General features: G+C 44.7%; 1 long non-coding RNA gene across 1 annotated transcript in view; it reads left to right on the plus strand.

Annotated features, from left to right (window-relative positions):
• Nucleotides 1-12,292, plus strand: part of LOC135057770 (uncharacterized) — a 30,899-nt gene extending 18,607 nt beyond the window's left edge. The window contains exon 2 of the long non-coding RNA XR_010244355.1: nt 12,028-12,292. This is a non-coding gene — a long non-coding RNA (uncharacterized LOC135057770). The remainder of the gene's footprint in view (nt 1-12,027) is intronic.
• The last annotated feature ends 2,921 nt before the right edge of the window (nt 12,293-15,213 follow it).

Consider the following 15,213-nt stretch of genomic DNA (forward strand, 5'->3'; position numbering starts at 1 on the left):
TTCCTCAGCAGACACGATCTCCATCCAGGAGAGTGGGGACTTCATCAAGAAGTTTTTGCAGAGATAACAAGTCATTGGGGACTTCCTCAAATAGACATGATGGCGTCTCGCCTCAACAAGAAGCTTCAGAGGTATTGTGCCAGATCAAGGGACCCTCAGGCAGTAGCGGTGGATGCCCTGGTGACGACACCATTGGTGTTTCAGTCAGTCTATGTGTTCCCTCCTCTTCCGCTCATCTCAAAAATATTGAGAATCATAAGACGAAAAAGAGTGCAGACAATACTCATTGTTCCAGATTGGCCTCGAAGGGCCTGGTATTCAGATCTTCAGGAAATGCTCACAGAAGATCCGTGGCCTCTTCCTCTCAGGGAGGACCTGTTGCAGCAGGGGCCCTGCGTGTTCCAAGACTTACCGCGGTTACATTTGACGGCATGGCGTTAAACGCCAAATCCTTGCTGGAAAAGGTATTCTGGAGGAAGTCATCCCTACTCTAATAAAGGCTAGGAAGGAGGTGACGGCGAAACATTATCACCGTATCTGGAGGAAGTATGTATCTTGGTGTGAAGCCAAGAATGCTCCTACGGGAGATTTCCATCTGGGCCGTTTTCTCCACTTTCTACAGACAGGAGTGGATATGGGCCTAAAGTTAGGCTCCATTAAGGTAAAGATTTCGGCCCTATCAATTTTCTTTCAGAAGGAATTGGCTTCTCTTCCAGAAGTCCAGACTTTTGTAAAGGGAGTCCTGCACATCCAGCCTCCTTTTGTGCCCCCAGTGGCACCATGGGACCTTAACGTGGTGTTACAGTTCCTAAAATCTCACTGGTTTGAACCTCGTCAAACGGTTGAATTAAAATTTCTCACTTGGAAGGTGGTCATGTTGTTGGCCTTGGCATCTGCAAGGCGGGTGTCCGAATCTCACAGAAGCCCCTATCTGATTTTCCATGTGGATAGAGCAGAGTTGAGGACTCGTCCTCAATTTTTGCCTAAGGTGGTTTCATCGTTTCATATGAACCAACCTATTGTGGTGCCTGTGGCTACGGGTAACTTGGAGGATTCCAAGTCCCTTGATGTAGTCAGGGCCTTAAAAATTTATGTAGCCAGGACGGCTCGGGTTAGGAAAACAGAGGCACTGTTTGTCCTGTGTGTGGCCAACAAGGCTGGCGCTCCTGCTTCTAAGCAGACTATTGCTCGCTGGATCTGTAACACGATTCAGCAGGTTCATTCTACGGCTGGATTGCCGTTACCAAATTCGGTAAAGGCCCATTCCACTAGGAAGGTGGGCTCTTCTTGGGCGGCTGCCCGAGGCGCCTCGGCATTACAGCTGTGCCGAGCAGCTACTTGGTCGGGTTCAAACACTTTTGCAAAATTCTACAAGTTTGATACCCTGGCTGATGAGGACCTCATGTTTGCTCAATCGGTGCTGCAGAGTCATCCGCACTCTCCCGCCCGGTCTGGAGCTTTGGTATAATCCCCATGGTCCTTACGGAGTCCCCAGCATCCTCTAGGACGTAAGCGAAAATAAGATTTTAAACCTACCGGTAAATCTTTTTCTCCTAGTCCGTAGAGGATGCTGGGCGCCCATCCCAGTGCGGACATATTTCTGCAAGGCCTGTATATAGTTATTGCTTACATAAGGTTTATGTTACAGTTAAGATCAGTCTTTGGCTGATGCTGTTTTGTTCATACTGTTAATTGGTTGCGTATATTCCATGTTATACGGTGTGGATGGTGTGGGCTGGTATGAATCTTGCCCTTAGATTAACAAAAATCCTTTCCTCGTACTATCCGTCTCCTCTGGGTACAGTTCTTTAACTGAGGTCAGGAGGAGGGGCATAGAGGGAGGAGCCAGTGCACACCCATCTAAAGTCTTTAGAGTGCCCATGTCTCCTGCGGAGCCCGTCTATACCCCATGGTCCTTACGGAGTCCTCAACATCCTCTACGGACTAGGAGAAAAAAATTTACCGGTAGGTTTAAAATCTTATTTTTCCTGACTACTTATATTATTTATTTATAATAAATATGTTTGAAAGAGCCTATACTATAGACCATCCATAGTGTTAAATATTGATATTATATTCCATCCAGTATATAAAAAGACCAATGTTTTTATTAATGTCCAAGGTCAGCACTAGGTTCTTCTACCGCTCCCCCAGAATCCCGCATTTGCTCCAATGTTCCACAGAGTGGGAAATTTATGCATTGCATTTGGAAACCCTGTCTTCAAATTCTGCGTTTGCCCCTGTAAAACTAGAGGGCTAACTAGTGTAGCTATGGTACTGTAGCAGTGTTTTGGGCAAGTTATGCCTCATTAGAGACCCATGGTGTAATCTTTTCAGTGCTGAAGACGATTGGGACTGGCCTACAACATGAACATTAAAAAAGTGAAAGACAAGTTCTACTCATCTTCAAGAACTTTAAATAAAAATGAAATAAAATACCACCTACCAGTAATGAGTAGGTGAGGAATCTGGCAGTAATTGCATTATTGCAATGATTTGTCACATTGTCACAAGGGTGCAGGGCTTAACATGCACTAGATTAAAAAAACCGAAGTCCCATTTCTCCGCCATTCTTTTATCTATTGAGCTAAGGGTACCCTTGTTTAAAAGATCAGAACACCCTCTTTCAAACTGCGAGACTTTACAAGTTACTGTCTGGTGATCAGTGTGACCAGACAAAACCCTTACAGTAAGAAGTTGAGGGGTAGGGGAAGATCTCCCTCAAACTCCGGTGCATCCACATTTTAATGAGGGGAATTATCTTTCAAATAACATGGCAGCCAAGTAGTTATTTTCTGGTGCTCTCTCCTGTGATCACACCCAGCACTGGAAGACGTTATGTATTCCAGAGATAGGGGAACACATGAGGCATGTTCATAATTGTGCTAACATTGAAAAATCGGAGACTTATCCTTCTATCCACATGCCCATTTAGTTATTGTTTACTGATCATGTGATCACTAGAAAAATATGTCCGACTAAAGAAAAGATTGTTTTGGAGAGTTTGTATGAGAAAAAAAAAACACATTTCAATCAAAATAAACATTTTAGATTTGTTGGGTCTTTTGTCTTCACACCTATCACATTGCAGCATAGTACACTTAAGGCCTTAGTCAGAGATGCGTATGCAGCAATCTGCGTCCATCTCCTCAATTAGATTGCAGACGCATCAGAACTAAGGTTGACCCCATTTTCCCCCCCCCCGTAGCAGCTGCATGTGACGTCATTCAGCTGCCCCAAAAATGGACCTGGCCTGCCCCCTTTTGGGACGCCCCCCAACAGCGCATGGATGCCCCCTGCAACGGATGTACCTGTCAATTACACTGGGGCCGCAGCCTTTCCGGAATGTGGCTGCAATGTGTAAGGTCGCGCATTCACAGACCAGATGGACACAGCCGCGTCCATCTCAGAATAAACCCCTTGGTTCACAGTAAAGACAAAGGGATGGGAATGTGATAGGTTGCAATTTTGCAAAACTGGTGTGATTCTACTATATTTCCTGTGAGTTTCAAGGTGCCATATGCAAAAAAATGAGACTACAGTGCAAGTAGAGAAAATTTCTTGGTGGTACTCTATGTGAGTGCCTCAGACACATGAAAAAAAAATGGCATGACAAGCCAACCGTTTCTCATCACTCTGGGAGCATTCCTCTCCATTCTAGTGCAAACGCACCTTACCTACTGTATATGGTTGGTTTCACCTATGAAGAAACTGATCCTCTCTAGGCTGGCAGTGTCTACAGTCCTTATTCACTATTCATGTAGGAGATCACATGGTCCACAAGATGCCTGTTTGTGTAGGAATATAACCAATTTCATCATCATACAACAGAGGTTTAACCAGATCGTGCCCCGTTTCACTTCCTGCCCCCTGTATCCCCTCCGGCCTCCTCCCGCTTGTGTCTCTCCAGCCTCCTGTCCTGTCACTTCAGATAGTTGTCACTCCACAACTACCTCCCCTTAGTCCCTCAGCCTCCCCCTTTGGGTTTGTCAGTGTCCAACACCTCTGTGTCAGTCTACCCCTCTGTGTCTCTCTTCCCATCATCCTCCTCAGCACACACACCCCCTCCCCTCCCAACCTGTTTCTCCCCAGCCCAGCCAGCCCACGCTTACCTGTATGGCATAATGAGGATGCTGTGCTGCTCCCCCTTTGCTTGCGGCTTGGCTTCTCTTCGGTGTCCAGCAGCGCGATGATATGACATCATGCTGCTGCATCTGTAAAAATATACGTTATGGTAATAACTTACCGTTGATAACGGTATTTCTCCTAAGTCCACAGGATCCACAGGATAATAATGGGATATGATGAAGCGACAGCGGATTTGCACCACTCGGTCAAGGCTTTTCCGGCCTCCCAGCATGCAACAGGCCCGTCCATATATCCCTGCCTCCTTGCTCAGGCAAATCAGTTGTATTCCAAAGCTCAAGGCAGGAGCATCATAGAGAGCCCTAATCAAGCAAGAAGAACACACATGCACACCCTTCCGTAGAAGAAGGAAGAGATTAGGGAGTAAAATGATCCTCAAATCAGGTGCGTCAGGGTGGGAACCCTGTGGACTTAGGAGAAATACCGTTATTAACGGTAAGTTCTTACTCTAACGTATATTTCTCCGGCAGGGTCCACAGATTATCCACAGGATAACAATGGGATTTCCCAAAGCAATTTAATGGTGGAGACGCTCCTGATTGGACAGGAGAATTCTTTGCCCGAATTCAGGATCATGAGAGGCAAAGGTATCCAAGGCATAATGTCTAATGAATGTGTTAATGCAAGACTATGTGGCTATCTTACATATCTGTTCTGCTGAAGCACCACATTGTGCTGCCCATGATGGACCTACCTTACGAGTAGAGTGAGCAGAGACATTAGCTGGAACAGGGAGATCAACCTGAGAATATGCTTGTGAAATTTTCATCCGAAGCCATCTTGCCAGTGTGTGCTTATCAGCAGGCCATCCTCTCTTGTGAAATCCATAGAGAATGAAGAGAGAATCTGTCTTTCTGATGGCACTGGTATGATCCATGTAGATCCTTAATGCACGGACTACGTCCAGCGATGCATCTCCCACAGAAAGGCCCGGTACCTGGAAAGCCGGGACTACAATTTCTTCATTAAAGGTGGAATTTAGACACCACCTTTGGAAGATACCCAGCTCTAGTTCTGAGAATTGCTTTATCTGGATAAAAAAAAATCAGAAATGGGGAATGACATCGTAATGCCCCTAAATCTGATACTCTTCTAGCTGATGCCATAGCCAGTAGAAAGAGAACTTTAGCTGTCAACAATTTAAGATCCACTTTATTAAGTGGTTCAAACGGGGCAACTTGAAGGGCTTTCAGAACTAGACTTAAGTCCCAAGGCACTGTAGGAGGAACGAAAGGAGGTTGAATGCGCAGCATTCCCTGGAAAAAAAGTACGCACATCCTGTAAATTGGCAATTTTCTTTTGGAACCATACAGTCAATGCCGACACTTGCACTCTCAAGGAAGCCAACTTCAAACCTTTATCCATTCCTGCCTGAAGGAATGCTAAGACCCTGGAAATTCTGAAAGACTTAGGGTCCATTTTCCATTCACTGCACCAATGAATATTGGTTTGCCATATTCAGTGATAAATGCGAGCTGAGGAAGGTTACCTCGCTCTGAGCATAGTTTGAATTACCTGTTGTGAGAATCCTCTTGACTTCAGGATAGAGGTTTCAAGAGCCACGCTGTCAAAGACAGTCGATCCAGATGTCTATGATAACAAGGACCCTGCATCAGTAGAGCTGGACGTTGAGGGAGCAGAAGTGGGACATCCATCGACATCCTCTGCAGATCTGTGTACCAATGTCTTCTGGGCCAAGCCGGAGCTATTAGTATCATGGCACCTTTTCCTTGCTTTATCTTTCTCATCTAATAGGGTGTTTGGAGGAAACACATAAGCCAGATGAAAATCCCATCTCAATGACAGGGAATCCACAAAGATCGCTCTGGGATCCTTGGTTCTTGACCCGTATGCGAGCACTTTGTTGTTCAGCTGGGACGCCATGAGATCTATCTCTGGCAACCCCCACTTGTCTACTAGAGTCTGGAAGACCTCTGGGTGTAGAGTCCATTCGCTTGCCTAAATGGCGTGTCGACTGAGAAAGTCCACTTCCCAGTTCAGGACTCCCGGAACGAACACTGCGGACAAGGCTGGATGATGAAGTTCTGCCCACTTTAGTATGTGACTTACCTCCTTCATCGCTTTTCGGCTGCAAGTTCCTCCCTGATGGTTGAGGTACGCTACTGCCGTCGCATTGTCCGAGTGGATCTGGACTGGTTTTCCCCGAAGAATGTCCTTTGCCTGAATCAGTGCCATGTATATGGCCAGAAGTTTTAATATATTTATTGGCAGGCAACTTTCTTCCTTGGTCCATTGCCCCTGAAAACACAGCCTTCCAGACACTGCTCCCCAGCCCTGGAGTCTAGCATCTGTCATCAGAATTTCCCAATCTGATATCCAAAAGGGTCTTCCCATGTCCAGATGGGATGTCTGTAGCCACCAGGCTAATGACCTTCTTACGTCTTTCGTAAGAACCATAGTCTGTGTTTTTATCGTCTGATGCAACCCATTCCATTTGACAAGAATCAGACGCTATAGAGGCCTCGAGTGGAATTGTGCATACTCCACCATGTTGAATGTTGACACCATCAAACCCATCACGTGCATTGCTGCATGAATGGATACCTTTTGACTGTTTAACAAGTCCTGAATCCTTGACTGAACCTTGTATATCTTGTTCAGAGGTAAAATTACTCTCTGAAGACCTGAATCCAGTACAAACCCCAAGTGAGTCATCCCTTGTGACGGAACCAGAGATGATTTTGCCCAATTTATGACCCACCTGTGGTTCTGCAGACACGTTATTGTCTGTTGCAGATGACATGTGCCAGGATTAAAAGATCGTCAAGCTATGGAAATATTCTTACTCCCTGCTGGCGGAGATAAGCTGCCATTACCACCATAATCTTGGTAAATACTTTGGGAGCTGTGGCTAACCCAAAAGGTAGTGCCTGGAACTGAAAATGCTGTTGGAGGATATTGAACCTGAGATAGCACTGATGGGACAGTGCTATAGGAACATGTAGGTAAGCATCCTGTATATCCAGGGATACCATATAATCCCCTGGCTCCATGGCCAGAATGATGTAACGTAACATCTCCATGTGAAACCGAAGTACTCAAATGTATTTGTTCAGTACTTTGAGATTGAGAATGGGCCAAAATGACCCATTCGGCTTCTGAACTGAAAACAGGTTGGAGAAAAAACCCTGTCCTTGTTGTGCAGGAGGAACTGGAATGACTACTCCTGTACTCTTGAGTGAAGCAATTTCTGAACTGCCTCTAACAAAGCCCTGGCCTTCGTCTCTACCCGAGACGGGCTGGTACAAAAACACCTTCGAGGAGGGTGCTTCTTGAAGGCAAAAGCATAACCTAGAGCAGGGATGGGGAACTTTTTTGCTACCAAGGGCCATTTGGATATTTATAAAATCCTTCGGGGGCCATACAAAAATTCTCAACTTAAAAAATTACCCTGCCCCCCAGTAGGTCTGCGCGTGCGCGCCCAAAAAAATGGGTGTGGCCAATTAAAATGGGACGTGATACACATATGCCCCCAATACTGCAGTGCCAGATCCATAATTGCCTCCACAGTGCCAGATCCACAATTGCCTCCACAGTGCCAGATCCACAATTGCCCCCACAGTGCCAGATCCACAATTGCCCCCACAGTGTCAGGTATACAAATGCCCCCAACAGTGTCAGATATACAAATAGACCCAACAGTGTCAGATCCACAAATGCCCCCGCAGTGCCAGATCCACAAATGCCCCCGCAGTGCCAGATCCACAAATGCCCCCACAGTGCCAGATCCACAAATGCCTCCACAGTGCCAGATCCACAAATGCCCCCACCGTGCCAGATCCACAAATGCCCCCACAGTGCCAGGTATACAAATGCCCCCACAGTGCCAGATCCACAAATGCCCTCACAGTGCCAGGTATACAAATGCCCCCACAGTGCCAGATCCACAAATGCCCTCACAGTGCCAGGTATACAAATGCCCCCACAGTGCCCCACCCCACCCTACTTTGCTGCTCACCGCTGCTGCTGCTCATGCTCCATCCGGCGGGTGTCAGGACAGGGAGGAGAGCACGGAAATGTCGGGCGGCGGCGGCGTGTAGGACCTCAAACCAGCCGCCGGTTCGTGAGCCAATCAGAGCTCGCGGACTGGCAGCGGCGGCTCCTGATTGGCTGCCGGTCCACGAGCTCTGATTGGCTCATGAACCGTCGGCTGGTTTGAGATCTTACCTACCGCCGGACATAGTAGCTGCGCTCTCCTCCCTGACAGCTGAGACACGCTGCCACCGGACTGAGCGGCGGCGTGTCTCAATGACCCAAGCGGGTGGGCCCAAACCAACGGCTTTGCGGGCCTTATACGGCCCAAGGGCCGGAGGTTTCCCACCCCTGACCTAGGGATACTGCTTCCTGCACCCAGGCATCTGTTGTAGACTGCTTCCAGATCTGTGCAAACTGAAGAAGTCGGCCCCCCACCCCGGGGTCCCCCAGGTGGAGACCCGCACCATCAGGCTGATGGCTTATTATCTGTTTTCCCAACCGGTCCTCTGGTAGCCCAATGCTTTTTAGTCTTACCTGACTAGTTGTATTGGGGTCTCCTTGCCATCACTTTTACCTTTAGCTTTTCCTCGAGACCGAAAGGGCCGAAAAGCCGGAACTTTAGGTTTGAAATTGTATGTGGAAGGAAACTTGACCTTCTTGGAGTCTGCTTAAGACTCCAGAATATCTATCAGTTCTTTACCAAAAAGAATATCTCCAGTAAAGGGCAAAGATTCCAAAACCTTCTTAGATTCTGAATCAGCTTTCCACATACGTAGCCAAACTGCTCTGCGAGCAGCTATTGTTGAAGCTAATGCCCTAGCGGCAATAGAACCCATATCCAATGCTGTTGCTTCCAAGAACTGGAATTTTTACTCTCTAGAAGCTATTGAAAAATCCCCCTCCAATGCATCAGCCCAGGCAGCCACTGCCTTTGCCATTCAAGCTGAAGCCATGGCTGGCCTTATGACTGCCCCAGAAAGGGAAAAAATGTTTTTTAGAAAACCATCCACTCTCCTATCCGTGACATCATTTAATGATGTTGAAGGCAAAGGTAATGTAGATTTTCGCACTAATCGAATTACATGTGTATCTACTTTAGGAGCCACCTCCCTTTTTAAACAATCCACAGCTGGAAGAGGATAATTGGAATTCCATTTCTTAGGAATTCTAAAATTCTTATTGGGCATAGCCCAAGCCTCTTCCATAATTTCCATCAGCTGATCTGACCCTGGAAACTCAGTCTTAACTGTTTTGGGACGTTTAAACACAGGTGCCTTGGTTTTTAACACAGGCTCTGCTTAATCCTCTAAGGATAGAATGGCTTTCATTGCTTTAATTAACTCAGCTATATCCACTGAGCTGAGACCTTTCTCCTCCTTTTTGTATGCCGAAGTAGAATTTATTGAGCTTTCATCTTCCGATGAATCCTCATATTAGCAGTGGTAAAGTACTGTAATGATTAACATAATGCCTCACAACACTGAGGTCATAGGTTCAATTCCCACCATGGCCCTAACTGTGTAGAGTTTGTATATTCTTCCTGTGCTTGCACGGGTTTCCTCCAGGGTCTCCAGTTTCCTCCCACAATCCAAAAAATATACTGGTAGGTTAATAGGCCCTAAACAAAATTAACCCTAGCGCGTGTGTGTGTGTGTGTGTGTGTGTGTGTGTGTGTGTGTGTGTGTGTGTGTGTGTGTGTGTGTGTGTGTGTGTGTGTGTGTGTGCGCGCGCGCATGTAATAGGGAATATAGAGTGTAAGCTCCACTGGGCTGTTGTGAATGGCTGAATATGCTCTGTAAAGCACTGCAGAATATGTGTGTGCTATATTTAAATAACTGGGAGTAATAATAAGAAGAAGACGATAGCCTCCATAGAAAGCTGTGGACGCTGCTTTTATGAATGAAAATGGAGATATTACATTACAGTAATGTCTAATAATGCCATGTTTGATTTTATTTCTTGGGATTAGCCTTAGGCAACTTAAATGAAAATGTTTTTGTAAAGTAACTGGGGCATATTTCTGATATCTGCTGCAGTCAGCCCTTCATACATCCTGGCGAGCCTTAATTTTTGCAGGATACCCTGAAAACGTGTTTTCTACATATTTCTTACAAATTAATTTGATAAATATGCATATTATTGTGATGAAAATTAGACATGATCTTTATATTTGGTCCTTACTTTTTCAATATTTAAATATGTTGAAGTTTATTCATTTGAACAAGTAATCTTTAAACAGCTATATGACATATGTTTTGTATATTTTCATTTTAGGACTATTCACCAGCAATTTCTCCATCATACTATGGAAGTTGTGGCAGTTTAGAATAGATAGGGCCTTTGCGTCTTGGTGTAGGAGTTGTGGAAAGAGTACAGACAATGGGGGCTATACAGAGATGGACGCAGCCGCTGCGTTTGCATGCAGCAGGTCGCGTCCATCGGGCCTGCGCACATGTACCGCCCATAGTGGCCATAGAGCACGACCCGTCACCAAGCGATTGCATCATGCAGGCGTCAGTGGGGGAGAAGACTGAGGGAGTCATATTGCTCTCTCAGTCATTATATAGCTACTCATTGACTATATTATGTAGGGCAAAAATATCCCATGCTGTAAAATATGTTATTGTTGATTAGGGGATATGTTTATAAGGGTGTGGTATAGAAGCTCTACACTGTCTATATAGACACAATCTATAGGTCAACACCATATGGTCGATATGCATTAGGTCGACAGGTACAAAAGGTCAGCAGATGAAAGGTCCACAATAGTGAAGGTTGACAGGATTTAAAGTTCCACATGAGAATGGTCGACACACAAATGGTCGACACATTTTTGGGTGGGTGTTTTTTGGGCCACATCTTGTATATTTCATATTCTGTGAACACCATCAGTAGAAATGTAGACACTTGCCACTCTTTGGACAAGGTTATAATTCCCAATAGTAATCCATGTGGATTGCAAAGCAAGCAAATGTTGGGAAAATGTGGGGAAAAAACGTGTCAACAAGTTGACCTTTTGTCCCTGTCGACCTAATGCATGCTGACCATATGGCGTTGACCTATTCACTGTCTAACTAGGCAGTGTAGATCTATCATCCGGATGCCGTTTCTAATACACAAGTATAAAACACTGATGTGATGATTTCAGAAATGAAAATTAATATGGAATTATTACAGATATATCAACTTGTGTAAAGATATGTCATTTAAGTATTATTAAAATGGTAAATTGTATTGAGGTTTTTTTCTAAATATTTTATTTTAAGACTGCAAGTTACAATAAATAAAAAGCAAACAATTGGCAGAATTGGACAATTAAAATAAAACAAAAAGGTTATACAAAATCACAATTGAAGAGCAACATAGAACATCCACTTAAGTGAATAAAACGTGTTAAAACAGGTAGCAGAGGTTAAGCAAATAAAATCAACAAATACAAAACACAGTGTTACACAGTATGGGCAAATTAAAAGTGGGGTTACCGGAAGAAGTCAATATACCAGCTGTCGGGATCCTGGCGATCAGGAGACCGATGCTGGAAACCCAACATCCGGTGAAATGCAGGCACACGGAATCAAAACAATTGCTCGGTATTCCCACCCGGCTGGGGGGTCCACGCCACCAACTGAGTGGGAATAGAACCTGTGGTGAGGGCAGCAAGCAGCAATGTTTGCCAGTAATTGGCTTGTACCCTTGGGAAGGCAAGGAGAGCTAGAGTTCCCACAAGGCCCACTCAGAAGTCATCACAAAATGTATTCCTAGTGTGGGGTAAATTGTATTGTAAGGCATGAAAATGTACAAACATTTAAAGACACAGGTCTCTGTGTTAAGTAATTAGGTTAATTATATCAGCTCTTCCTTTTTTTTCTATCATTATTTATACAGGTGAAAAGATGTGCCAACGTCACCAAGCCAAACACTTGATACGCAAAGCTCCTTATGTGCCAGGGGAGTGTCTTGTAGGCAATGAAAGCTATGGATTGCTGTGACTATGGACAGTATAGGACAGTGCTGCTCACTTGAAGAGACCCGAAACAGTGAAGAAAGAAAATTCTTATCTAGTAAAGGGGAACCATACCAAAAGTGTAATTTTTTTTCTTAACTTATGTTGCTCAATGATCGTACATAATAAATGTAATTGCAAACTGCATACTGTTGAAGATTATTTATTTTACATTTAATATTTGCAATATCAATGTACCACAGCACCCATTGAAGGAAACATTTTCTGTACGCAAATACATATGCAGTTGTATTTTTTTAAGGTTACAGAACTGTTAATCATCTATGAATTCCCAGATATTTAAGGCTTACATCTTGCCAATAGTAAGAGAACAAGGATCGCAAGGTTAATAGAAGGTCAGGAGGAATATTTATCGGAAGGGCCTCAGTTATCGACGTATTTAATTTATAATAACATACTTATATAGTATATTCCTCTAATACTGCATGTAAATGCCGCAAACTAGATAGAGATTCAGTAAGGGTTAAGAGGATATTGTCTGCAAACAGGTAGATTTTATACACTGAGCCATAAAGAACTGGTCTTCGTATAGATATCCTAGTCCTAATAGTTTCAGCAAGGGGTTCTTTGGCAAAATCAAAAATCACTGGTGATAATGGGTAACCTTGATGGGTGCCGTTAGCTTTAGAGAAAGTGGGAGAGAGAAGGCCATTCACCATAAATGTAGCTGACGGGCTGGAATAGAGAGCCATTATGGAGGACAGGGCCCTTCCGAAGAGACCAAAATGTTTCAACACTGCCGTTAAGTAACCCCAGTGAAGCCTGACGAAGGCCTTCTTTACGTCCAATGCTAGCAGTAATAGTGGTTCACTGGAGAAGGAAAAGGACTCAATAACATCTATGACACATCTAGTGTTGTCTGGGGCTTGCGGACAAATTCAACCTCATCCTTATGACATAAAGAGAGGAGGAATGGACTCGGGCCTAATTCAGACCTGATCACAGCAGCAAATTTGTTAGCAGATGGGAAAAACCATGGTGGTAATTCAGAGTTGATCGTAGCAGCAAATTTGTTAGCAGTTGGGTAAAAACATGTGCACTGCAGGTGTGACAGATATAACCTTTGCAGAGAGAGTTAGATTTGTGTGGGTTATTTTGTTTCTGTGCAGGGTAAATACTGACTGCTTTATTTTTACACTGCAATTTAGATTTCACCCCACCCAAATCTAACTCTCTGCACATGTTATATCTGACCCCCCTGCAGTGCACATGGGGGGTCATTCCGAGTTGTTCGCTCAGTATTTTTTTTCGCATCGCAGCGATTTTCCGCTTAGTGCGCATGCGCAATGTCCGCAGTGCGACTGCGCCAAGTAAATTTGCTATGCAGTTAGGAATTTTACTTACGGCTTTTTCATCGTTCTGGTGATCGTAGTGTGATTGACAGGAAGTGGGTGTTACTGGGCGGAAACTGGCCGTTTTATGGGTGTGTGCGGAAAAACGCTACCGTTTCTGGGAAAAACGCGGGAGTGGCTGGAGAAACGGAGGAGTGTCTGGGCGAACGCTGGGTGTGTTTGTGACGTCAAACCAGGAACGACAAGCACTGAACTGATCGCAGATGCCGAGTAAGTCTGGAGCTACTCAGAAACTGCTAAGAGAGGTGTAATCGCAATATTGCGAATACGTCGTTCGCAATTTTAAGACGCTAAGATTCACTCCCAGTAGGCGGCGGCTTAGCGTGAGTAAATCTGCTAAAAGCAGCTTGCGAGCGAACAACTCAGAATGAGGGCCATGGTTTTGTCCAACTGCTAACAAATTTGCTGCGATCAACTCTGAATTAGGCCCCATGTGCACTGCAGGGGGGACAAACATAATATGTGCAGAGAGAGTTAGATTTTGGGTGGGTTATATTGTTTCTGTGCAGGGTAAATACTGGCTGCTTTATTTTTACACTGCAATTTAGATTTCAGTTGGAACACAACACACCCCACCCAAATCTAACTCTCTTTGCACATGTTACACCTCCCCCCCTCCCCCCCCCCCCCCCCCCCCGCAATGCACATGCTTTGCCCATCTGCTAACAAATTTGCTGCTATGATCAGATCTGAATTAGGCCCTCAATCTGTTAGCAACAAGTTTAGCATTGATTTTTACATTAACATTTAATAGTGTAATTATCAATCAACACTGGATTCTTCCTTGGTTTGGGGAACGCCATAATCTGTGCCTCCAACATCTCTTCAGGAAAAGTGCCATATTCTGAGGTCTCATTGAAAAGTTGGACTAAAACTGGAATCAAAACATCTTTAAATTCTTTGTAGAACCTATTAATTTATCCATCATGACCAGGGGCCTTACTCAGTGGCAGAGAGTCAATAACCATTCTAAGTTCCTCAACCGTCCAGGGACTGCAACGTGAGCGGACCGAATCATCTAGTGTAGGCAGATACACATTATTAAAATAAAAATAGTAATACTCTCGGATGTGAGATGCGGAACTTGAGGATCGCTGGCTAAATTATAAAGATTGCAATAATAATTTGCAAAAGCAGATGCTATCTTCTATGGATTAGTCACTTTAGTACCCACCGTGCTGAAGACTGTTTGGATCTGCTTCGTCGCCAGCTTCTATCTTAACTTGCGAGCGAACAGTCGTCCGGCTCTATCACCCAGGACATCAAATTTTTGGTTAAACCTAAAAATAGCTTTATGGACTTCTTTCAATGCTAATAGACTCCGCTCTTCCCTCAGCTCACAATAAAGGTTATTATACAGGGGTAAAATTTTTTGTGTCTGGCTTCTAAATCCGCCAGACAGAGTTCCAATTCAGCCTAGCGTTCAAGAGCATTTTTCCTAAGACGGCCACAGACTGGATCACAAATCCAGGCATAACTGCCATTAGGGAACACCAAAACTTGAACGGAAATGTGTCACCCGGGGTATTCATCTTTAAATACATTATGAGGGACCGGGATATATCCAGTTTAGACTTTAAATTGTATAGCAAATGATCCCCAAATGCCAAGGACCAGGAGGGGAAGGGGGTGAGGGGGGGGGGGGGGTTCTATGCATCCCTACATGTTCCCAGCATACCTTAGGGAAAGACTCAT

Source organism: Pseudophryne corroboree, chromosome 3 (assembly GCF_028390025.1).
Source record: "Pseudophryne corroboree isolate aPseCor3 chromosome 3, aPseCor3.hap2, whole genome shotgun sequence".
NCBI lineage: Eukaryota > Metazoa > Chordata > Amphibia > Anura > Myobatrachidae > Pseudophryne > Pseudophryne corroboree.